The following is a 25,681-nucleotide window of genomic DNA, read 5'->3' as shown; positions in this document are numbered from 1 at the left end:
AAGAAAGAAAAACCACTCTTCTCACGAATTCTTGTTTTGAGATATATATATATATATTTTTTTTTTTTAATTTAAAATGTCATTCATATGAACACATACCACAGGCTTATTTTTGTTATTTTAAATGAATTAATAAATTTTTAAAAAATTGTCAGGTTTAATTTATAAGATAGTATTGATAACTGTATTGTACATATAAGCAAGAACTCTTGGAGTGCCCAGTAAGTCTTAAGAGTGTAAAGCATTCCCGAGACTAAACCATTTGAGAACCACTGGACAAAAGGCCATCAATGGCCTGGCCACTACCTGACTTTCTAAATTGTTCTCTCAGTACCACACCTCTCTTTTTTCTGCTCCATCAACTAGATCTTTCAGTCTCTTGTTGTTGCTGTATTCCCTTACATGATAGATCATTCTATCAGAAAGCATTTTTTCTAACTTCTTTATCCAGTACACTTGTAGTCATTCCCCAGATTTCATCATGTCAGCTGTCATTTCCTTGGGCAAACCTTCTAATCTTCCTGACTGGGTCAAGTTAAGTATTTTAGGCTCTCATAGCCATTGTATCTCTCACTCACTGTTATCGTTATAATAGAATGTTTGTTTCTGCCATTATTAATATCTGAAGAGCAACTAGTTAAAATTGCCATGAGATCAGGAATCAAGTCTGTTTTTGTTCCATGTTGAAGCCCCAGTGCCTGGTGTAGTGCCTGGCCCCTGATAGAAATTTATGGACTGAATAAACAAATAAAATGGATGAGCTGGAATTATGCCACAGGCACAAAAATGATCCTAAAACAGGTAGTGTTACAAAGGATAGAAGTAAAATACAAAAATAAAACCTAGAGATTCTTAAGATATTTGAGAATTTCACAAGGATTTGGAGAGAAAGAGAGGAGCCTAGTGAGCAATCTAGAAGAGAAAATTAGATGAGAAAGACCCAGGGATAGAAAAGCATCAGTTGAAAACTGTATTTATTAAGAAGTAAGAACATATTGAAGGGAGTAGTAGGAGGTAAGATGAGAAAGATAAGCAAGAGCTAAATGTTCAGGCCCTTGGTTGTTAACCTCAGAACTTTGAACTTCAAACCATAAACAATGGGGAATCTAATAAGTGCCTGTGGCGAAATCTGGTAGGAAAAATAGTGCATCATGGGCACATTCATCTACCAGTAGTATGTGAAACATTAGAATAGTGGTTGTAAAACTAGCTGGGGAGTACCTAGACTTCTGTATCAAATTCCTCTGCAGGGTTTGTGGCCACATAAAATCAGATTTCAGAGGCCAGGGATGACTTAATGTTGCTGAGATCTTAAAATAATAAAGCTTCAGTAGAATCAACTTTCCTGCTTACAGTCTTCCAAGTAATTTTCTAAAACAAAAGAGTGCTTTGGTTTTTTTGTTTGTTTGTTTTTTGTTGTTTTGCTTTTTTGTCTTTTTAGGTCCACACCCACGGCATATGGAGGTTCCCAGGCTAGGGGTTGGAAATGGAGCTGTAGCTGCCCGCCACAGCCACAACCACAGCAGTGCTAGATTCGAGCCACATCTGCAAACCACACCTCAGCTCACAGCAAGCCTGGATCCTTAACCCACCGAGCGAGGCCAGGGATTGAACCTGCATCCTCATGGATACTAGTTGGATTCATTAACCACCAAGCCATGACGGGAACACCACAAAAGAGTGTTTTTATAATACAGAGTGAACACAGATTTTGTATGTCAGTGTAGAGTGGAATGGTTTTAGAAACTTACTTTTCTGATGTGGTGGATATGATCCATGTTTACTCTCCTGCATGACCTGGTTTCAGAAGCTTCAGTTGTGTCACTTGGTCATGTGATGGTTCAACCCTTTATGGTAGATTTACCAACTGCACTGTAAACATCTTCACTCCAGATCGAATTTTTATGTACTTAGAATCATGTTAGAACCAAAAATCCAATAACCTGAACTGAAATGAAAGGTGAAAATTTTTTTTTCATTTGCTCTTAAACAAGTTTATAGTCAATTTCCCTGAAGGAATCACAATATCAGCGAGCTCTGTAAATGGTTGTTCTACAGGTAGAGCAGGTAAGCTGAGACTTTTAAAAATTGAACAAATGAGAACATGAAGTTTTGTGCCCTGAAACTTGGCTAATATTTTTTCATGTCAGTTTTCCTGGAGCCTTATGTGGGCTACACAAATGGGAACTCTGAGAAGAAAAGCCATTAGCCTTATGAGGAATATTTCCCCCCTATATTAGAGATGGAAGAACTTTATAATTTGTCATCTTTTAAGGTGCTGGAATACACTTGATACATCTCATGTGTGGGGACTACCATTTATTTCTTGCTTACTCTGGCCTAGAAGTGTATTGGATTCTTTAAATATAGTCTTCAATTTAATCCCCACAAAAATCTGGAGAGCAAAAGTCTTATTTTTGTCTCCATTAAAGGAGTGATGATTCTGAGAGAAAGTATGAGTAACTTATGCAAGTTCACATATCTAGTAAGTGTTGAAACTGGGCTTTTCTGATCCATTCATTCACTTTAAAAAGACTTTTGAGAGTCATGAGTGAATAAGACTCCTGTCCTCATGGAACTTATATTCTAGAGGCTGAGAAAGATTTAGATCATCAGCAAGCAAAGAAATAACTAAGCCACATTCTTTTCTATATGAAATCTGTGATGAAAAATAAAGCACAGGAAGGGGATAGAGAGTAAAGGGATAACTTTCAGTTCTGTTTTTGATGTAGTGGTAGAATCAGTCTTCCCTGGGCAATGGCATTTGAACTGAGTTTTCAATGGAGTGATGTATCAAACCTCATGAATGTTTTAGGCAAAAGTATTCTCAGTAAAGACCCTAAAGACAGAAAGTGTAGCATAGTCCCATCACAGCTAGAAGGCCAAGTGGCCAGAGCAGTTTGAGCCCAGGCAGAGAGGTGGGATATAAACTGGAGAATTAGTTAGGCATAGAGCGTGAAGGTTGTGTTTGCTACAGTAAAAAGTTTGGATTGAATTTGTCAGAGTGGTAGAAAGCCACCAGAAGCTTTTGAACAGGGAGTTGGTGTGTTCTATGTGAGCTGATGTGAGACTGGGGGATAAAGGAGGAAGAGGGTAGAACTGGGGAGACCAAATAGAAAAGGCCACTGACAGAGAAAGGTTTGGCGACGGGGACTAGGGTAGTAGCAGTGGAGATGTTCAGAACAAATCATCAGGACATATGTATTGAATTAAACTAGCTTTAACTCCTTGTGCTATTTCCCACAAATTTGTCATGTATTTCTTGATTTCAATTCCTACTTCTACAAAGGGAAAACCACTTCTCTATATTCACAACACTTCTGACACTGATGTGTGGCGTTGTCCCCACATTGACTAATTATGCAATGCCAGAGGGGTGTTTAGAATTCAGTTCAATTCTGGCACTGTCTACCTCGAGTTACTGTCAGATCCCACACACTTGTTAAGGGCTCAGTCCCACAAGATTTCCCCCTTCAGATGCCAATCATAAGTCGAGGCCTTCTGTGTTTTCAATTACCTGGCTACAAACGAGAGGTTCCCATGTCCTTCTCAACAAGTTTGATAATTTGATAGAATGGCTCACAGAACTCAGGTAAAAAGTTCACTTAACATTTACTGGTTTATTGTAAAGAATACAACTCAGGAACATCCAAATATAAGAGATACATAGGGCAAGTATGTACAATTACACAGAGCTTCCATGCCCTCCCTGGAGTGCCACTCCTTAGCACTTCCATATGGTCACCAACCTGGAAGCCCTCTGAACCCTCTTTTATGGTTTTTATGGCAATCCCTTTATGTAGTCATGGTTGATTACATCGCTGGCTGACTAACTCAACTCCCAGCCCCTCTCCCCTTGGAGGGTTCAGAAAGGGTTGAAATTTCCAACCCTCTAATCATACCTTGGTCTTTCTGGTAATAGTCCTTACCCTGAAGCTATCTAGGGGTCCCCAGCTGCCAGCCATTTCATACAAAAGGACACTCCTATCACTCCAGAGATTCCAAGTGTTGGGAACTGGGTTCAAATACCAAATATTAGAACAAAAGACATTTCTGTCACTGTTATCACTCAGAAATTTTACCAGGTTTTTTAGGAGCTATGTCTCAGGAACCAGGGGCAGAGATCAAAAATTTTATTGTTATTACTATGTCACATAATAATCTATGCTCTATCCTTTTGGTTCTTATATTTTATATTGTCTGATTATTATCATATTGTCATAGATTATTATAACAGATTTTCCTGATTTTTTCATTCATAAATCCAGTCTATCCACTATACCTAGTTAAATAATTTAATGCAAGAATTATTCACTGGCTAAACTTATTTATTATAATTCCAGTGAGATATTGCAGATCAAATTTGTTTCTCAGTTATCCTAAGAGTTCTCATATTTATTCCTGTCTTTATACCTTTTCTCAAATGCTGTTCTTTTCTCAAAAAGTGCCATTTCTTATTTATAATTAATGTGTCTTTTCATGTCCAATTAGAATCACCTTACTTTCCCCTCTAAACATTCTCCCCAAACTCTTCCTTATTTTGATGTTCTACAGTAATTATTGCCTGTACAGTTCATCCCAGAACTGAATCATATGTTGTTTTATATTAATTTATTTAAGAATTTGGGAATTCCAACAGTGGTGCGGTAGGTTAAAAACCCGACTGCAGCAGTTCTGGTCACTTCGGAGGCACATCTGGCCTGGCAGAGTAGGTTAAAGGATCCAGTGTTGCCACAGCTGTGGTGTCATTGCTGCAGCTGTGGCTTAGATTTGATCCCTGGCCTGGGAACTTCCATATGCTATGGGTGCAGGGGAAGAATACACAAACACGCACACACTTCTACATTTGTTAATTTAATTAGTTAATTCACTGATTTATTTGACAAATATTTGTCAAGAATCTCTTTTGTGATAGGCTTTCCTTTAGACTCAGGACAAAGTATGGACACATCTCTTTTTTTAAGTCAGCTTTAATGAAGTGGATTTACATTCAGTAAAATGCATTGATGATAAGTGAAGAGTTCAGTGAGTTTTTTTCGTATGTTTACACCTGTATAAACTATACATGTCGCACTCAAAATGTAAAATATTTCCATCATCTCCAAAGTCCAAAAGTTTCTTTGTGCACCTAATAGTCTTCCTTCCCCTTCCCATACCCCAGCTTCTCCCATCACCATCACTTAGCATGCTATTTTAAACCTCAAATTAATGAAGTCATACAATATGATGTCTTAGATTCTGGCTTATTTTGCTCATAATTGTCTTCAAGATTAACCTGTTACATTTTTCACAGATTGTACATTTTTTATTGATAAGTATTATTCCATTGTACAAATAGCCACTTTTTTCTTTACTATTAATGTAAATTTGGAATGTTTTTAATTTCTTGCCATCATGAGTAGTGCTACTATAAACAATCATAGGGAAAGTGCATTTTTAAATGCATAGGAAATTTTCAGTTTCCCTAACCAGTTGTATCACAGAAGCAGAGAGTAGAGCAGTGGTTACCAGGAATGAGGATTTGGGAGAAATGAGAAGTTGATCAATCGTATAAAGCTCCAGTTATAGAGGAATAAGTCTAGGAATATAATGTACAAGTTTAAGGATTATATTTAATAATACTGTGTTGAACACTAGAAATATGTTAAGAGAATAGGAGAACAAATTGGTGACTTCTAGTTTAAGCTCTGACATATAAAGGGCTTGCACATTATCACTCGTCTTCACACACACACACACACACAGACAGACACAGATAACTGAATATTAATTACTTTTCTTAGATCTTCCAGGGAATTGAGGTCACAGGGAAAACCACTACTCTGAACTCTGGAGAGACAAGTGAATTAAATATGGATAACCACAGCTGAGATCAGCTAAAGTGAAACAGAAACCCCTGGAACCAGAAACAGGTGGAAAAACTTACATGGTAACTTAAAGGAGCTGGAGAATATGAGTGTATATTCACATGAGAGGTAAAGCTTCTGGGGGCCCAGTTTTAGGGAGTCCCCCACACTTTCATGGGTATCATCTCCAGTATCCTCACCCAGTTCTCACATAAAAGATCAGAGAAAAATATTCCTCCTATTTCAGGCAGGGAAAGGAGAAAATTAACCAATTTTAAATACCTCAGATCATAGCTGTAATATATATGTATATCAGATCATCACATTGTATACATTAAACTTACATAATTTTGTATGAATATTATATATCAATAAAGCTAGAAAAAAAATAAATCTACCTGAAAAGTTCTCTACAACAAACCCTTGCCCTCCAAGCGAAGCTACTTTACCTGTCTTATCTGACATGAAGGAAAGACAATTAGACCTCCTCTAGATGACATTCTTACACAGGAAGGGGAAAAAAAGTTAATATGTGCTTTGGAAGGTCACATTCCATGCACAGGCCCACTACAAAATTGGGATTAAATAACAAGATTATAGAATGCTACCATTCTCAACACCTTACCACCATGTCAACAGGTCTCCAGTATAATAACAATGGATTACAACTGACAGAACTGCAAAAAACAGATTATATCTAAGAAGGAGTTCTTAGGGAAACCCAAAAACAACAGGGGGAGAAAAACCAAAGAAACAAGAATATTAGAGGAAATAAGCCTCTGGCATCTATACAATAAAAATTAAACATAGCTCAGTTGACTTCCACAAGGACTTCTGGAATCTACCTTGACCCCAAGCCAATCCTCTCTGGTATCCTTCCATGAAAATTTCTATAACCTTTGCACCTTAGACAATATATGTCTTTTCAACCCAGCAGAACCAATGTGTCCTGTTGGGCTCCATTTTTTTCTGTGCTGTTTTAAGGACTGTCTCTACAGATTAAGCTGGAGAAAACATTGGGTGCCCTTCTCTCCATAATTTTGCTCAAAATTATAGTTGTTTATAGTTGTAGGATTATTCCAGCATCAGGTACTCTTATAACTAGAAGGTCATGTTTAATATTATATTATTATTTTTATCTGAGTATATCATCTTCAACTTTATTGTAAGCCTCTTGCAGGTAAGCATTATCTCATATTTTATTTGAAACTCCCAGAACCTTGGAATTCAGTGAACATGTATTTTCTTCCTTTGTTAACTCATTGATTTATTCTGTAAGTTTTTACTGAATATCTGCCATGTGCCAGGCACTATACAAGGTACTTATAAATATGACTCACATAGCACTTCTGCCTGTATTAACTTATAACCTAATTGGAGAGGTGCTATATTTTGTGGAATAGACACATAAACAAATTCTTTAAAACAAATAGTTTAAATACAATGGAGGAAATTAGAAAAGGCATTTCTCTCAGAGTCAGAACACTGTATTGTTGGCAACTAATAATTGTAATTTAATTGAATTATTCAATGTAAGAATAGACATCCTTCTCTAGAAAATAGTGACATCAATATGTTTATTTAAAATCAGGAAAATAATAATCTTCTGACAGTACTATTTACTGCAGGGTAGGCTTATCAGTAATTACCTATGCTTTGGTAGAAGAAAGAAATTATTTGCTTTTTGTGAAGAAAATGAAGCATTCGTTAGTGCCATTCTTTCAAATTCTTAGTCACTCTCCATAGTGCATACCTTGTTCTCAGACCTTTGTTTTTTTGTCATATTGAAAACACTACCTAGTTATTTCTAGTTATTAATTCTCTGTGCTTCTCAGTTTCTTCCAAAATCTCAGTAAATACCAGTTAATATTTGAAGTACTTGCTTCTTTGATCAGATTTGTAATTCTTCCACAGTGGCTTTGCACATACTTAGCACTGCTGTGATCATAGTTACCACTGATGCTGTAGGTGCTGTAGGAACTGAGGGCATGTGACAAAAGGAAGATAAAGGAGAATATAGGATAAAATTTCTGCACTAAGATGCTTCATAACTCAGGTTTCATGAGGATATTAGAACCTACTTAGTGTACGTCAACAAATCATCAGTATTTATTAAGTGCTTGTTTGGAAGAAATAAAAAGTATTATACATAACTTTAGCCTTGAATGATGGCTTGTAAAACTTAAAATATTTAAATATTAGTTGGGAAATCAAGATATCTATGTAAAACAGCTCACAGTTTATACCCAAAGTAATATAGAAATGCCAGTAAGCTAACAAAGAGAGATAAGACCTATATCTTTAAGGTGCTTGCAGTCTGGCAAAGTAGACAGATATGCAAAGAGATGATTATGATACAAAGCAGAATGAAACAGAAAAGTTATTGAGCGCTTGCTAAACGCCATGCACCAACTTACTTAATTCTCAGCATAGCCTGTGATGTAAATACATTATTACTCCTATTTTCCAAATGGAGAAACAGAGGCATAGATTTGTGGGAAGTAAATTGCTCAAGATAACATGGCCAGTAAATGAAAGAGCTAGGGTATGATCTCAGGATATCTGGTTCCCACCTTTTTCAAATAAAGGATGAGGAAACAGTTTATTCTCAGAGAAAATGATGGTAAGGGACTTGAAAACATTATAAGCCAGATTATCATTAGGGATCAGTTATCAATGATAAGGTGCAGCTGGTCTCCCACTCCATGAAAAATACACAAATTCATAAAATACAACCTTTTATGTTCTCAAAGCTAACACAAATTTTCATGCCATGGTAGGGCTGGCTATCTGCAGAAAGGAGTTCTTGCCACCACTTATCCGTCACCCTCTAAGAGATCAAGAGTTATGGGAGTTCCCAGTGTGGCTCAGCAAGTTAAGGACCTGACATTGTCTCTGTGAGGATGCTGCTTCAATCCCTGGCCTCCCTAAATGGGTTAAGGATCTGGCGTTGCCACAAGATGCAGTGTAGGTCACAGATGCACTTGGACCCAGTGTTGCTGTGGCTGTGTTGTAGGCGTCAGCTGCGCCTTCGATTCAACTCCTAGCCTGGGAAGTTACAGGTGCCACAGATGCGGCCTTAAGAAGAAAAAAAAAATTTCAAGCTATCATTCAAAATGATTTAAGTCTCTTAGGATTTATTGCTCCAAAATCATGTATTTACTCAGTTCCTCAGATCTTTTAATCCAAGTATGGTTTTACCTCAAGAACACATACATCTTTCTAGTCAGCAGAAATATTTATTCCTCTTAATAAATTATTACATTAACTTTACTGCATAGAACTAAGTATCTCATGCATCTTGTTATCATGAATTAATAATAATTCTGCATGTCCGCATAATGCTTTATAGTGTTCTTCTACATAGTGATCTTGTTTCATTTCCATAGCAAAGTATTGTTAGGGAAATTTGATATTAATACACCAATTTCAACCATGAGGAGTAGAAAACTTAGAAAATTTTAAGTTGTTTTGTTGGGTTGATATGGCTATGGATTGTTGAGCTGAACTTAGAAATAATCCAGCATACATTTTTTTTTTCTTCTCTCTCTTCCATTAATTAGAACTTGGTCATAGCTGAGTGATCAGAACTTGAGCTCTTGAAAGTGGTTTCAGCTGGAATGATGGTGAATTCACTAAGGTGCAGCAACATTGTGAGATCTGGCCAAAACCCATCATCCAGACAGTCTCAGCCTTTATTAGAATTCTGCCAAGTGGCTTAGAACTTGAGTATGATTGAGTGTTAGAAATGGGATTGTGTGTAGATTTAGTCATAGGCAGGGAACTTTTGTGGATTTTGAAGAAGCAGTATAAACTGAATGGTTGGAGACAAGAATTAGGTCTTACAGGATTGAGGACAGCATGAACAAAGATACTTAGAAAAAGATCAGTCAGAAAATATTTGGGGAGGGGGCTACTGTATTGCAAACCATATAATGGGGATTAGTCAGAAATTAGGTTGGTTAAATAAGATGGAGAAGAAGATATCAGATGGCAAGCAGGAGGTGGAAAAAAGGCAACTGCATCATATCCTTGAAAAAGGAACTAGCTTGTTTAATGGGCTGTTTGGGGTGATCAGTCTGGTTTTGTTTCTCATGAGTAATGATGAAGCTAGAAGATCAAGTGAGAAATAAATAGTAGATGTTGATAAAGGCTCCAGCTATGGCCCTGGTGTGGGAATGGAAGAAAAGGATACATTTATGTAAGGAATCATATTGATGTAATGTTAGATTGGATTCAGAGGATGAGACGAGGAAAAACTTAAAAGATATCTTCAAAGTTTCTACCCTGGGAGATAAAAAGAATGTTGCACCCATCATTAGCTAGAAATGGTAAAGAAGGGAATGTATTTTAGAAAAACGAGATTTTCCTTAGCTTGTTGAGTGTGACATGATGTTATCCCTAAGGAGGATATCAATGGGAGGTATCTTATGGGCCATTTGGAAAGTGAGGGTAGGAATAGTTTTATCTGGGTGATATTGACAAGCAGTGACATCTGATGCCATCAGATTGGGAGTAAACACAGAAGCATGAGTAAGAGAAATCAAAGAAAAAGTTCAGTGTTGGAGGCTTGTGAGATTGCCTCATTTAAGTGCTAGAAGATGCGTGGAAACACAGAAGCGAGATCAAGGAGCAATCAGAGATGCAGAAGGAGAGAGGGATGTCAGTGACCCCAGGTAAGGGGAAAGGGTTAAGAAGTTGGGTAGATCAATAGTTTTTTAAAAAATATAGTCAACAATAAGATTTAGAAGAAAAATACCACTGGATACAATAATAATGCATCCAAAGGAATTTGGGAGAAATGATTCAGATTGAATAAGTTAATCACTGTATACCTCCCACTATCAATATATATGTAAGGTTGTAAATTAACATTTTATGCTATTGTAATATAAAATGTTAGAAAGTCAGTGACCTACAAAGCAATGTGTAGAATTCATCCTAAAAGTTGTCGAAATAAATTATGACCTTTTGAAATTTTACCCATTTTGATGAATAGAAGTTTGGAAAGGTTATAATATTTATAAAAGAAGAGTTAAATTTAAAAATTAAGTAAAACATTTGCGAAACATTGAAATACCTCCATATCAAAGTTAAAAAAAAAAGAGAGCACTTGCAGTCATCCTATGTAAGTTGTGTACTTTTAAGCACATGGTGCTGAGAAAATTTTAGAAACATTATTCTTAGCCACAGTTTTACAATCTCATCATGCATTTGCTATTTTCTTAATTCTTGCCTTGTTGCTAGAGAGATTTGCATGAAAGGAGTAGGTTTTTAAATTTTTCATCTGCTTTTCCTGTTTATTTCCTTCCCTGAAGTCATATTTCCTTACCTGATCATATTTTCGTAGGAATAGATTATGATTTCACAAAGGATTATAACTTTGGGAAGATAATTAGATGCCAGAAAATGAGTTTTTTGAAATAAGGGTTTTGTTGGTAATATCAAGTATTTGTGACAAATGCAATGAGTAATGATGAAAATGTGCCCCAGAATGCAACGTATGTGAGTGATTGTCTAAATTTTAACTGAAGGGATCTCTGGCATCTTTAAAACTTTTCTGCTCTGGTAGGAGTTTAAAAACCATATGGTAGCTCAGCACAGCCCTGTCATGGAGAGTTCATGTATGGATATATTTCTTTTCTGGCTTAAATTGCTTTTGTAATTTTATATGGTTATCACCATTATTGCTACGGAGACTTCATTTGGATACAAGGACCTAGGATGCCAGATGTCAGAAAGTGAAATGTGTTCACACAAGACTAATTCCTGTGATGATCAGAACTAAATAATGTTCTAGTTACTTCAGCCTACAGCCAGAAGGCAAAAATTCTGTAAAATTTTTGAGAAAACACTTGTTCAGGATTTCCCAGGAAACTCACTTTTTCCATCCCCATATCTTCTATCCACCTGGGAACAGAAATTCCCTGCATGTGCCGACCTGCTGAGCAGTGAATGGTAAGCTCTAAGGTAGTGTAGATGGAATTATGCTCTAGTGCTTAGCTTAGCATAGTGCCTGGCACATTGAAGGTCGTGTGTGTGTGTGTGTGTGTGTGTGTGTGTGTGTGTGTGTGTGTGTGTGTGTGTATGCATGCACTGAATTAATTAAACAAAAAGTCAGGTCAGTCAGAGCTTTATGGGTACTGCTCCTGAAAGAAGGCTACTTTTTGCTCTGTCTGAGTAAAAACCTTCCCTTTGCCACACTTTTGCAAGCTAGGAAGAAACCATATAAACTAGTATTTCTTTTACAGTTTGGCAGCCTGGGCATTTTTCCATCGTGTCTGTGTGTGTCTTCTGCACTACCAGTTCTGGTTAGATGGTTGCGTGGAAGGGTTTCTAACGTGGTGTTGCTGAGCTCTCCCTTTTCGAATGTAGAAGAGACATCCCATGATACTCTTCCTACCCACTGTGCCCACTCATCCAAGATGGAAGCCAGAGGGCATACTTCAATATGAATGCGCCTTCTGAGGTTTGGCCTCCTAGTTTGTGAGTAGAGAGGAAAAGCATGCCAGAAGATTAATGATCCTCTTTTTTGCTTTTTTTAATGAAAATAATATGACAAAATCCATGTCATCTAATGAAGCAAAAGATGTTCAGCCAGAGAATGTAGGAAAATAGTATTTTAGACATGTGTTAATTAATAAATGTTAGTTTTTCCACATATTGCAGTTTGTCAGGTTTTTAAAAAAATTGTGATTTGTTTGAGACTTCTATACTTGTTTTCAACAAACATTTGCTTGACTATCTAATTTTGTTTTATAATTTTGAATTGTTTTTCTTAAGAACTACCCAATTTGTATAGGCTTCAGGCAGCACAGAATCTGTTTCCTGTCCCACTTGGCCTCATGCTTGCATTTTTCTACTAAAAGAAGCCTGCATATCACCATTTTAGTTGATGAGAAAAGAAAATAGATAAGAAATCTTGGCTTTCCCTTTATGTCCACCTGAGAGAGACAAGAAACCCTTTATGTAACCAATATCCCAGGGGCTGTGAGCTTCTAGTCACCTCTCTTGAGAGGACAGGAGAGGCAAAAAAAATATTTCCTAGAAAAGTTCACAAGTTCTCTGATCTCACAAATATGGTTCAAAAAAGTGATGCATTTGGAGTTAAAAAAAAAAAACCTTTTAATTATTATTTCTGACTTGCCACTTGTGATCTGTGGGACCTTAAAGAAGTCACTTCATTTTCCCAAACTTAAATGATCTCTCACTTTCAAATGTGGTTTTTATCTTGACTTATTTCACAAAGATCTTCTACAGATGAAATGAGATGATATATGTCCAAATACATTGGCATAAATAAATAAAGGTGTACTGGTTTAAATTGTTACTGATATATCTTACTTCTTAGTAGGGACAAAACAGATTCTGTGATGGAATAGGAAGGCACCTCATCTACCCCTCTTCAGTATTTATTTTAATTATCTATAAATAATTATACATGCTGAGATGATAATTGAGAAAGATAAATAGATGGGTGACAAGTAGCCAAAGACAAGGATCATTACTAAGTTTCCAGCCTCAACTTCCCTTGAATCTTTTTTTTAAATTATATTTGATTTACAATGTTCTGTCAATTTCTGCTGTACAGCAAAGTGACCCATTCATACATGTGTTATGTATACATTATCCTCCGTCATGTTCCATCACAAGTGACTAAAAGTTGTTCCCTGTACTATACAGCAGGGTCTCATTGCTTATCCACTCCAAATAGTTTGCATCTACTAACTCCAAACTCCCAGTCCATCCCACTCCCTCCCCCCCAGAAACAATAAGTGTGTCCTCCATGTCCTTGAGTTTGTTTCTTTTCTGTAGATAGGTTCATTTGTGCCATATATTAGATTTAAGTGGTATCATATGGTATTTGTCTTTCTCTTTCTGACTTACTTCACTTAGTATGGAAGTCTCTGGTTCCATCCATGTTGGTGCCATTGGCATTATTTTGTTCTTTTTTATGGCTGAGTAGTATTCCATTTTGTATATGTACCACTTTTTAATCTATTCATCTGTCAATGGACATTTAGGTTGTTTCCATGTCTTGGCTATTATAAATAGTGATGTGAATATAGGGGTGCCTGTATCTTTTTCAGTGAATGTTTTGTCTGGATATATGTCCAGGAGTGGGGTTACTGGGTCATATGGTAGTTCTATATATAGAATTATATTGAGTTTCCTGAGGTACTTCCATACTGTTTTCCATAGTGGTTGTACCAATTCCCACTGACAGTGAAGGAGGGTACCCTTTTCTTCATACCCTTGACAGCATTTGTTATTTGTTGACTTGTTAATTTTGGCCATTCTGACCAGTGTGAGGTGGTACTTCATAGTAGTTTTGATTTGCATATCTCTAATAATTAGTGAAGTTAAACATTTTTTCCTATGCTTGTTGGCCATCTGTATATCTTCTTTTGAGAAATGTCTATTCAGGTCTTCTGCTCATTTTTCAATTTTTTTTTTTTTTTTTTTTGCTGTTTGAATTGTATAAAAACAAAAAAAAGACACCCTATTGAATGGGAGAAAATAGTTTCAAACGATGCAACTGGCAAGGGCTTAATATCCCTTGAATCTTGTTTGAGACTGTATCTTACCTAGTCCATCAGCTAGATACTGTTTGGAAAAAACCATCTAATTATTTATGATATTTTTAAAAATTATAATAGTACATGTAGTTGATTATTATACTATGTTCTATTATGTTTTTATGTATATATTTATAAATTTATATATTTTATGTATTTATATTTTATAAATTGATACAGTAAATGTATATGTTTATATTTTTGTGTATTTATTTTTATTATGGATCATTAATAATGCATGTATTTGATTATTATACTCTGTTATTTAGAACTTATCAATGCTACAAAATGGGTAACTGCTCTTATCTTTTGTTTTGCATAATTCATGAAGAAATATTGTGGGTGCCCATATTGTAGAGTATAAAAATCATTCTACTAGAAATAAGAAATTTCTATTTAGTTACAACTTTTTAAAAAGCAGCGAACTCTTGAGATACATGATATACTTTTCTTTGCCTTTTAGGTTCTTTATTGATCAAATAATATCAGCCCAATTTAACAAAAAGTATAAAGATCAAATAATAAGGAATGGATATTGAAGGTTTTTTTTTTGCCAGGCATACAAAGCCTACCCACTTAAATGGTGATATTATTTGCTAAGAGCTCCTAATGAGGAGGCAGTTAAATAAATTAACTGTGAGATTGTGAAATAGAGAAATCAGCAGATGGAAAGTCTACAAAGTTGATAATTCCTAGTGCCATTAGCTTGTTATACATATAAACATACACATAATAGAAATAAATGAAAAACACTTCTTTTATCTAAAATTGCCCTTTCCTTTTCTGGATAGTCTTATAATGACAGTCTGGAATCTATTAGTTCCATCTCTAGGGATTGTTTGAAGCATTTAATCAATCTCTTATGAAATGTGTTTGCTGCTTTTATAGTTGTCACTGAAAAAAAGAATGCTGTATATTTTTTGCACCTTTTCTGATTATCAGAAGAGTCACTGGCAAGGATTCTGGATGACAAATTTCAACAATGCATTGGTAATAACTTTCCTTCCAGACAAGTATCAGCTAACTGCAGTATACAATCAGCTGTCCACATTGGAAGAAACAAACCAGAAAACTGCTATTCCATAATCATAGAATTGAAAGAACGGCATAAGTGAAATGACAGCCTATTAATTCTGATTTGGAAAGCATGAATAGGACTTTTGACGAAGTTTAATTTTCTTTTGGCTCTTCAGAGATGGATGAATCATTTAAAATAAAAATATGTGTATTATAAGACATTCATTTCTCTCAATATTTATTATTTGGGAAAGAGTGTTATTTTTAAATGATGAAAAATAATGAAGTGTTCACATGAATGCTTCAAAACAGCACACAGCTCGTTCTCTGATGCCTCACTAAGCTCTAGATTTGAAAACTATTTGGCACAATTTTAGTAAACCTCTATATAAAAGTTTAATTGAGAAGTTATGATATTTCATTAAGTGTTACAGATCACTGTTGTTACCAAATGAGGCTTGACAGTACCTCTAAGATACATTTCTACTGACTGGATTTTATCTCCAACTTAAGCCAATTATAACCTTCAAGATACATATCAGCTATTATATGCGGCATATGGGGTAGTATATTATATATGTTATTATTCTGTTTTATAGAATTTATGTGATGTACTTCATATGAATATTTGTATCAGCAATTTCATTACAAAACTAGTGACATATGAATAATTACTATTTTTTAAATGTCTTGCACCTGGAAAAGTATTTATAGTTCTATGAATTAATATATACTGAATGCTGTGACAGTAAGATACAAAAAGGCAAAGAAAAAGAGAAGGAAGGATTTTGAAATAAATATACCCTAGAATCAGTCTAGAATGTGTGAGCAAGAAAGTGAGTTTTTTTTGTTTTTGTAAATTCTTTTTTTCCATTAATGAGATGAGTTTTATGTTATATTTTTTTCTGAGGTTTGACAGATTTACCTTGAAAAAAACTGTAGGAAATACAGTGAGAAAAGCATATTCACACTACCACTGCATTTTAATTAGGACCCCACATAATCATATGTAAGTTGACTTATGTTCCCTTCAAAGTATGTTAGGGCCAAGGAACCAATAGGACCATTCTGCCTCAGTTACTCTAGAACTTACTGAAGTGATTGGTGAGTACATAGGTAAAACCTGACAGCTCAGTGAATAACTTAATTCACCTGGAAATCCACCACTTTTCTCCATTAGCACCATCAAGCCTGGGCATTTACTACAAGATGCTCTTTTCAGCTAACATCACCTTCTTCTTCCCCAGAACCTCAGGGTGATGCCTGACACCCCCAACACGAGCAGCCCACTGACCATCAATGCAGCGCAAATGACTGGTTTCTGATCCTTCTGCATAAGCGGCTATCACAGGGGCATCCCCAGGTAATCACTCCTTATCCATATCCTTAAGAATTTATAGTTGATAAGAATCTAAAAAAGCAGAAGCCCAAAGGAAGACAAACATCCAGGCCTTCTGCTTATTTTTCATGTTTTAATATTTTTGAGGGAAATATTTGAAACATGGAATCATATAACTATCCAAAAAAGATCCCGGAGAATATTTATTGAGCTTTCTCGTTTTCTCACTTTACAGTCCTGTCTGAAACCTGTCATTAAACTTTAAAAAAAAAATTATTGTTATTTATAAGCTGAGAACACTTTTTGCTTTATAAAATGTTGACACTTCAATGTACTTTTGGAGCAAACTCTCTCTTGTTTACGGGGAAAAACATGCCTGAATGTATCCCTTAAGACTTATCTCATAATGCAGAGGTACCCCTCAATTTTCCTTAAGGAAAACTATTTTTATTTATTTATTTATTTTTTTGTTTTTCTGTCTTTCCTAGGGCCGCAACCGCAGCATGTGGAGGTTCCCAGGCTAGGGGTTGAATTGGAGCTGTAGCCACCAGCCTGCTCCAGAGCTACAGCAACACCAGATCTGAGCTGCATCTGCGACATACACCACAGCTCACAGCAACGCCGGATTGTTAACCCAATGAGCTAGGCCAGGGATTGAACCCGCAACCTCATGGTTCCTAGTCAGATCCGTTAACCACTGAGCCATTACAGGAACTCCAAGGAAAACTATTTTTATAATGCAGCTCTTGTAGCTGGAGATTTTTAATAAAAATTAGTAAAGACAATCCTATGGGAGGAAGAAGCAGACCTGTGTCTTCAAGGCTTTTGGGAGGAGTATGTGGGGATATTTCCTTCTCTTGGTACAAACAGCTTGTGTCTGTAATTTTTACCTTGCAAATCTTAAGGGAGAAAAAAGAATGTACATGTGTGTGTGTGTGTGTGTGTGTGTGTGTGTGTGTGTGTGTGTGATTGGGTCACCATGCTGTACAGTAGGAAAAAAATGTATTGGGGAAATAACTAAAAAAAATTTAAAAAAATCTTATGTAGATGCGTAAGTTTGTGGGAGAGGGAGAGAGCTTTTGTCTGAGCAGCTCTTCATCTAAAATAGGTAAGCATGAGCTGGGAATTCAGCAGGAAGGGGTTTCAGGCTTGGTGCTTGATGTCCGTCTATGGGAGAGCAAGACTATAAGACCAGCCTCTGCTTGGCTTAGCTTGTCATGGATTGGTCAACAGATGTTCTACTTATCCTGCCATTTAAGATCAAATAACCCAATATACTGATTATATTCTGATATAGTTGTTGTTTGGGAACTAAACAATAAATCCACCTTGTGGTAGGCATTAATGATCAAGAGAGTAAAAACGAATACCTATTTCACCTGCTACATGCCAAACAATATTCTAAATGTTTTATGTATGTCAGCTGTTACTCCTACAACAAGCCTCTGAGATAGGAACACTTAATCTCCATTTTACAGATAAGGAAACTGAGGCTTACAGAAGGCACTTTCTCAGAGCTCCAGGGAGAAAAGATTACAACTGGGGAGGGAGCTGCACTTGCAGGGTTGCATGTTGTGTCCTGTCTGGGTGGCCAAGGAAAGTAATCATTTATGAGGACACTTAAGAAGGCCTCTCTCAGAGTTCCCGTCGTGGCGCAGTGGTTAACGAATCCGACTAGGAACCATGAGGTTGCGGGTTCGGTCCCTGCCCTTGCTCAGTGGGTTAACGATCAGGCGTTGCCATGAGCTGTGGTGTAGGTTGCAGAAGCAGCTTGGATCCCGCGTTGCTGTGGCTCTGGCATAGGCTGGTGGCTACAGCTCCGATTCGACCCCTGGCCTGGGAACCTCCATATGCCGCGGAAGCGGCCCAAAGAAATAGAAAAAAGAAAAAAAAAAAAAAAACCAAACAAACAAAAAAAGAAGGCCTCTCTCACTGGGCTTCCTATCAGGCACCAGGCACTTAAAAATTCATTAAAGCAGCCTGCTAGTGAAAGGTCTAGCCAAAGGCACATGCCACAGAGAAATTCATCTACATCATTAGGCTGCTGCTGCTTTTTTTTTTTTCCCCCTCACTTTTTTTTTAATTCCCCCAGTACATTATTTTTTTTTCCTACTGCACAGCATGGTGACCCAGTTACACATACATGTATACGTTCCTTTTTTTCTCACATTATCATGCTCCATTATAAGTGACTAGACATAGTTCCCAGTGCTACATAGCAGGATCTCATTGCTTAATTAGGCTTCTTTTAGTTAAGATTTTGGGGGGCACCCTTACCTTCTCTCCATTCCCTTTGCCTGAAATTCAGGTTTCCTGGATGGCTTTACTGTTATTCTCTAAATCCATTATAATGTGGTGATTGATATAATCCCAAACATCAAACTATACTACTGTTGTTCCATTAATATGCAGTTTTGAATAAACGTGACCAACCTTATTTACTTAACTTTCTACCTTCCTGAAGGCAACTGTTACATCTTTTGTTCTGTGTGTGCATGTATGTATGTGTGTGTGTATGTCTGTGTATCTGTCTGTCTGCATGTGTTATCATTGGTGTTGAACTTTTTTTAAAAAAAGTAGTAAATTCAAGTGCATCCTTCTCTTATTCTTAATCTCAAAGAGAAAGTATGACAATTCATTAAATAAGGTATTTGCTGTAGGTTTTTGGTAAATATCCTATAGGAGATTAAGAAATACCTCTCCTATTTTTGGTTTTCCAGAATTTTCTTTTCAAATTACAGATCTATATTAAATTTCATTAGACTTTTTTCTACATTTATTGAGATGATTACATGCTTTTTCTTTGTTACTATTCAAAGGGCAGAGTGCAATCATTTTCTAATGTTAAATCAACATTGCATTTCTGAAATAAATGCCGCTTTGTGATATGTTGCATTTCTTATTGAAATAGTTTTGCTAATATTGTGGTTAGAATGTTTTGCATATGCGTTCATGAGTGCACTTGGTCTGTGTTTTTCTTTTCTTGTATGGTTCTTTTTGTGGTTTGGTATCAAGGTTATGATGGCCCCACAAGGAGTTGAAGAGTGTACCCACTTTTTCTATTCTCTGAAAGAGGATATATAGCACTGGTGTTATTTCTTCCATACAAGTTTGGCAGAATTTGCTGGTGAAACCTTAGTGGGCTGGAATTTTCTTTGTGAAATGATAATAGCACTTGAACCTCCTCTTTACAGAAGGGGAAAATAATGCCGGGGAAAGAATTACATATTTAGTACTGATAGCACTTGACTTAGGTACCTGAAATTACTGAGAATATCTTTAATAGTTAAATGTATAATATATAGGTTTTTTCTGTTTTTTTTAATTTTATGAATTATAGTTTATATGAATTTTTAAATTTCCATCTAAAATTTTAATTATCAACAGTGCTGTTTACTTTATACGCTTTTAAAAATTTAATTATACTTTCTTTTAATGTTTGATCTTGATTGACTTTTTTTATTCTTGGTATTATTTGGCTTCATGTTTTTTATATTGATCAAGTCTCATTGGAAGTTCATCAGATTTGTTATTTTTTTCCAAAAATAAATTTTTGGCTCTGTTGCTGTTCTTTATAGCAGTACCCCGGTGAGGTGGCCAGAATTTAGATGGGCTGGCTACTTAGTGTGATCAGAGAGTCAATGTGCTAGGCATGTGGCACAAAAGAAAGTCACTAGATCACAGTGCACTGTCATCAGTGAGGAGCCAGGGGAAGTCTGGAGAGATCAGATGTTAGAGATCCTTCCTTTGAATATCACAGGGGTCTTTGAGAGTCAAAGGCAATACTAGAATGGAGAAGGAACCTCAATAATGGCCTAAATGGATTTTCTTTCTATCACTGAGTGCAGACTTGGATTTAGAATTATGTTGGTATAATGAAACTTCTCAAGGACTTAGCTTCATAACCATCTCATTTCTGGTTTTGTTTTATTTTGTAATTTTTCTTGGTTAAAAAATCAAAATTTATTTAGACTTAGCATTATATCCTCTCATTTTCAGTTTCCTGCATAGATAAGTCATTTCAGAAGAGTCAGATTCTCATGAGTCCTGCTGCCAGCTTCTGCCTTTGTTTCCCTATCACTCACTTCTGAACAGTTACATCTCCACAGGCTAGAAGGGATTATAGTTATAAATAAGTAAAGAAATAGTGTGTGTGTGAGTGGGGGCGGTATGTGTGTAAGATGGGAATTTGATTATAATTTTTAATTAATCCAACTTTGTGTTTACATATCTCAAAGGAACTCTATGGGTATTTGGCAATTAATGTTTATAAATTACCTTGAGATCCTTGAGGAAGAGAGATGCTATATAAATGAATAATATGGTAATGAAAATAATAATACATGTACTTACATTCCCAAGCCAGTTATCTGAATTAGGTCTTGAAGTCAGTCTAAGGAAAGCTGTACAAAATCTAACTATCTAAATAGAATAGTTTCACATCCCTCAAATCATAATGGAAAATACCTGTGAAATACAATATAAGTATAACCCATGACTATAATTTGTAATATGTTTATGAATGTTCATTATTTATATGAGTAACTATTTCACTATTTGTGTATAGTTATTAGATCACAAACTAAAGACTGTAATCATTTGTTTGTGGTAATATTATGTGGAAGCTAATTGGCAGTTGTTTCAACACAATTGTTGAATACTGCTCAAAAATAAATTTTAGTTCTATTACTAACTTAACACATGTCAATGGAAAAATAGATATTTCTGCAAAGATTTGTAGAAATAATTATTTAAAAAGGCAAAGAAAACCTAAAGCACCCTCAAGCCATGAAAGAAATTACTTCCTCCCCACCTGAGCACCTTTCATTTCCTTTCAGTATTAAAGGTCCATAATTATATGCCTCTGAAAATGTCCTTTCCCTCCTGGGGGAGGTGGTGGGAGAGGAAACATAGACCTGTTTATTTGATGTATGCCCTTAAACCCCACCATTTTGTATTATGGTCAGTTGATTTCTGAAAGTTCTGAAAATGGCATCAAACTTCACAGAACAAGTAAAAATCAGTCATTCCCATAATTATACAAAGAGAGTTAGGGCTTTGGGTATTTACTAAATAAAACCTTTATGACCTGGAAAATAGAAGAGAGAGGAATTCTGTTAGATATGAACCACTATTACTGTCTTATTTCATAACTCTCTTTAGTTCCTACTTAGCCAATTTTATTATGTTTTTTAAATTTTTGTTGTTATTGTTTGTTATCTGTCTCCCCCAATCCTCAAAATAATCTAAGCTCTTTGGAACAGTATTTTTTCTTCCTTATATGTTATTTCCAGTACTTTAAGTTTATCTATCACATAATAAATACAAAAACTCCACCTCCGGAGATCTTCTTGTTAAATATTTGAAAGTTACCACTTGTTAGAATAGAAAATAGAGGGTTACTTTATAAAGTCATGAAAAATCATAATATAGCATAATATAGTGACTCTTTTCTTCTACGCTAATACCGTATCAGGAAGAGGAAGTATACCTTAAATATTGGCAGATTTACAAACATAAGTAAAGAGCAATTTAATATCCTTATGGCATTTAAAGTATTTTCACATAGATGATATACTTACACCAATTCCTGACAGCATATGTCTCAATTCCAACAGAAGAACAGAAATGAAAGAAAAGTTTGAACAAGTAAGAATGTGTGTTGTTGGAATAAGAAAGCTAAGATTCTACTTCCACTTGTCAATGATAGTTTATAGAGTAAGAAAGTTATGTTGAGGTTGAGGATTGGAGGAATACAAAATTAAAGAATTCTTTAAGCAGTTGAAAATGTGCCTGGATTTGGGTAGAACTGACAGTCTAAAGATAAGGTTTTAAAGACATCTCTGTAACTTATAATGAAGGTTTAGGAATGACTGTGACCACAAATTCAGAGAGAAAAAATGCTTAGTTAAGAGGATTAGTAGAAATTCCATCAATTAGAAGATGAGGGAATATTAGAAATTTTCAAAAAGTTTACCAATTAAATATAACTAATATAGGAAAGACTCTTGGATAGTTCAGAGCCACACAAAATGAAAACAATGGACTGGTCCAGAGGGGAGTGTTAACTATCAAATTAGGAGGAAGATCATAGGTAGATGATAGAGGAACAAAACTGATTGGAAATTCAGTCTTAAGATAGCAATTTTGCTTGAATAGTAGCTAAATTGTAGGATTTACTGATAGATGGGTGCCTTTTGGTGCTGGATAAGATTAATTTTTTTAAAGCTGGACATAAGGAAAGAAAGTTTCACGAAGGAGTAAATGGAAGAGTTTATTTTTATGTATATTTTACTGTTTAATTGTTTTAGAATGGAAGGGCAAGTATCTTTCTGGGTTGAAGGAATCCAATGGAGAAGTAAAGTAGTCAAAAATAAGACATAGTTTAGTCAAAGCAATAAAGACAAGGGAAATGATAAAATTATACAGAGAGATTTGGATGTCAGGGGAAGGAATATAATATATTCAGTGTTATGGTCTTTGTCTCAGTCAAGTAGGAAATAAGGCTGTATGGTGAGATGAAAAAGGTCATTGCCACAAAATGGATGCTATAAATTTTGGAACCTGATACTCTCAAATTCATTTCTAGGCTCTGCCACTTATAACTTTTGGAATATTGCTTCCCATCACTGATTCAACTGCATTGAAAAATGGGAATAATAATAACCAATGTTGAAGAATTATCTTAAATTTGGAGATAATAGTAGCTAACATTTATTGAGTACTTTCTACCTACCAGTTCATATTTTCCAAGCTTTACATAATTGAACTCAGTCAGTTGTTATATAAACCTTTTGAGGTAGGTGCTATCATTATTTCAGTTTTGCCTGGGAAATTAAGGTGTCCAGAGATTAAGTAGCATTCACAAAGTCACACAACTTGTAAGAAGCAGAGCTAGGATGTGAATCCAGGCAGGTAGTGTATACATGTGTATCTCTGCAATGTATCTGAAAGAGCTTAGCACAATTCTTTTTTTTTTTTTTTTTTTTTGGTCTTTTTGCCTTTTCTTGAGCTGCTCCTGCAGCATATGGAGGTTCCCAGGCCAGGGGTCCAATCAGAGCTGTAGCCACCGGCCTACACCAGAGCCACAGCAACACGGCATCCGAGCCATGTCTGCAACCCACACCACAGCTCACGGCAACGCCGGATCCTCAGCCCACTGAGCAAGGGCAGGGATCGAACCCACAACTTCATGGTTCCTAGTCGGATTTGTTAACCACTGCACCACCATGGGAACTCCCACAATTCTTGAAATACAGAGGATTAAATAACTAGGACTTGTAACTAATGCTAACTTTATTAAATTACAGATTCATAAAACATCTTTCTTTCTTTCTTTCTTTCTAGGGCCACACCTGTGACATATTGAAGTTCCCTTCCCAGACTAGGGTTTGAATTGGAGCTGTAGCTGCCAGCCTATACCACAGTCACAGCAATGCCAGATCTGAGCAGCGTCTGTGACCTACACAACAGCTCATGGCAATACCTGATCCTTAACCCACTGAGCAAGGCCAGGGATCAAACCTGCATCTTCATGGATACTAGTCAGATTTGCTTCTGCTGAGGCACAGTGGAAACTCCTTAATGCATGTTTCTAATTTTATACTTAATTTTATACTAATTTCTTATCCATTTCTTATGTCATCTAGTGAGACATTAAACATTTTTATGAACCCCATCGACCAATCCTGAGCCCCTACATGAGGTTAGCTATATCTGGCTTTAAATAGGCATAGATTAGGGCCCAGATATGTTTCATGGTTCCCTAGAGGACTAATTTTATTTTTTCTTTATATATGTTTAATTTCTACAGTGGATTTTTCTCAGGTAATTTTATATTATTCTCTAACTTTTTCCCTGAGGATTTACAGAGTGTCAGGGTGTTGTCTGAGGAACATTGAGGGACTGGTCTTTACTAATCATCAGGTTAAACTCCTATGAACTGATATGTACACTACCTTGGATCCTTGGTGTCACCATATCCCACTATTCTGGAGCTCTGATATCTACTTTTACTTATTTCAAATCAGCATATTTTATTTTCAGTAAAGACTGGGTAAATAGGTAAGTATATGTTAACAAAAAAACCTTTAGCTTGAAGAATTGAAAAAGCTGATACAAAAGCCCTGGACCAAAGTCAGAGAGAACATGCAAATCTCAAGTTATTTGAGCCTGGACTCTAGGAACCTCTTCCCCCAGGGCCATTTTCCAATCCAAATATAAATGATAAAAAAGCTAATCAATGATATTTTTGTGAGATTCGGGGTAAACTAAGTTAAAGTCTTGAACCTCTCAAATGTAGAAAAAGGTATAATAAACTTTATGCTATTTCATGTTGGCTACCCAAGTTCTGATTCCTAGAAATAAGGGTATATTATAAATAGTATTGCCCTCATAGGAACTGAAACGTAAAACCAAATCATCTAACACCAGAAGTTAAATTATGGTTATTCCAGATTGCTAGTGTTCCCAAGAACCTGGCAAAACAAATAAATATTCTCTATGGAGAGATATAACCTCATTCTAGGCCTCAGATTATTTCTAAAAGCAATTTTTCATATCCAGTGTTTAGCATGCAATAAAACATAACTATACACATAATGCTATGAGATATCATGAATGAAAACTAGACATAACAAGAGAAAATAGAAACAGACTTTTAGGGGGTTGAGCTATTATAATTGCAGTTCTGAGATAGTTTAAAATAATTATGCTTTTCTATTCAAGGAGAGAAAGAACAAGATATAGGGAATTTCAGTAGTTAGCTGGAAACTGTTTTTTAAAGTTAGCAGAGCAGGAGTTCCTGTCATGGCTCAGTGATTAATGAATCCATCTAGTATCCATGAGGATGCGGGTTCAATCTCTGGCCTCACTCAGTGGGTTAAGGATCCAGCATTGCT

The 25,681-nt window shown here is 35.9% G+C and overlaps 1 long non-coding RNA gene across 1 annotated transcript in view; it reads left to right on the top strand.

Annotated features, from left to right (window-relative positions):
• LOC110260035 (uncharacterized) overlaps window positions 1-25,681 on the top strand; it is a 1,001,533-nt gene that overhangs the window by 350,274 nt on the left and 625,578 nt on the right. Inside the window, exon 4 of the long non-coding RNA XR_014842312.1 lies at window positions 16,690-16,805. This is a non-coding gene — a long non-coding RNA (uncharacterized LOC110260035). The remainder of the gene's footprint in view (window positions 1-16,689; window positions 16,806-25,681) is intronic.

Source organism: Sus scrofa, chromosome 3 (assembly GCF_054392235.1).
Source record: "Sus scrofa isolate SSC_HxYL_T2T_F1_AM1 chromosome 3, Sscrofa_HxYL_maternal_Yorkshire_Landrace_v2.0, whole genome shotgun sequence".
Lineage (NCBI taxonomy): Eukaryota > Metazoa > Chordata > Mammalia > Artiodactyla > Suidae > Sus > Sus scrofa.
The sequence above is the reverse complement of the archived record's forward strand: the minus strand, read 5'-3'. Positions and strand labels throughout refer to the sequence as shown.